We start from the raw sequence: 1,377 nt of genomic DNA, 5'->3' as shown, positions 1-1,377 counted from the left end.
TCCGCCGAGAAAAGTGCCTAAACTGGAGCCTGCTGGGGGGTAAAATGTCAACTTTTTTCCCGCACTGGAGCCTGCTAAGGGGAAATATCACCTTTTTTTCCGGCTAACTTGTCCTGCCTGAAGCCTGCTAAGGGGAAATGTCAAAGTTTTTCAGGCCAGCCTGGCCCGCCTAGAGGTTGCTATGTGAAAAATGGCAAAGTTTTTCCGGCCAGCCTGGCCCGCCTGTGGGGTCACGGGGCAAGCTGTCTCAAAAAAGCCTGCTCAACCCTCACTGATTTCGGGCGACTCCGGGACCTCGCTCCCCGGAGGTCCCCTGGAAGTCCCGATGAGAGCGGATTTGAACGCCCGGGCCGACCCAGAGTTCCATGAGGTCGGGTGACTTTGGCGGCCAGGCTGGGTGCGGCGCCCCCGGGTTTCGAACGCAGCAGACCCGAGCCCGCCACCCTCGGGGAGAATAGCAGCGCGTCGCTGCGGGGCAAGCTGACCGGAGGAGAGGCCGGGGGCGTGGATGGGCTCCCTGGCAGAGGCCACCACCCGGGCACTCGCAGGGCGGTCGGACCGATTTTGGCGGCGGGCGGGCTCCTCCGTGGCGGAGGCCCCGATGAGAGCGGATCTGCCCGCTCGACCCCAGGCGGGGTTCCACAACTCCGGCCGAGCGAGGCACCGATCCCCCCTAAAGGGGGGGTGGGTTCCGACTCTCTATGACCCAAGCCTGCCACCCTCGGGGAGATTGGCAGGAGGTGCTCTTCTGGTGAGAACAAGCCAGCAAGGCTAGGGGTGGAGGTCGGACCCGGCGGGCTGGCCAACCCCCTCCAACAGAGGAAGGTGAAAGCCTGCATCTGTCCTGGACCTCCACTGATCGATGAGGCGACCCGCGTCAGGGCAGGGGAGATTCGACCACCAGGCCGTAGGCCTCGGGGTCCCGGCTGCTAATGGTGGGAGAGCTCTCCCCTCACTGCCCATGTACGCTCAGATCCCCCTCTGGCTGAAGATCTGTCATGAGGCTTGGTTGTCCCAGGGGACCGGGGCCAAAGGCACAGGCGAGTTTGCGGAGACCCGTAGGAAATCAACAGAGGCCTGAAGATGCTGCGGTTTCCTGTTTGGTTGACAGCAGGGAGAGGGCACTCCCCTCCCCCATGCTGGCTAGGCCGAGGCAGGCCTGTGGCAGAGCACAATTTTCTGATGGCACCGAGGAAGGCTGACGCAGACCCCCGGACCCCTCAGCGCAGCTCCCTGCAGCTGGAGGGATGCTTGCCCCTAGGGGCAAGCTACCCCAGCTGCTGGGGTGGGGATGGCCCACAGGGTGGCGAGAGGACCCGATGGAGGTGGTGTGAGTCGGACAGGTTTCCGCGGACCTGCCCGGACACCTGCCCCCTC

The sequence above is a fragment of the Hyperolius riggenbachi genome, chromosome 6 (assembly GCF_040937935.1).
Source record: "Hyperolius riggenbachi isolate aHypRig1 chromosome 6, aHypRig1.pri, whole genome shotgun sequence".
Classification (NCBI taxonomy): Eukaryota; Metazoa; Chordata; class Amphibia; order Anura; family Hyperoliidae; genus Hyperolius; species Hyperolius riggenbachi.
Note: the sequence above shows the minus strand (reverse complement) of the source record.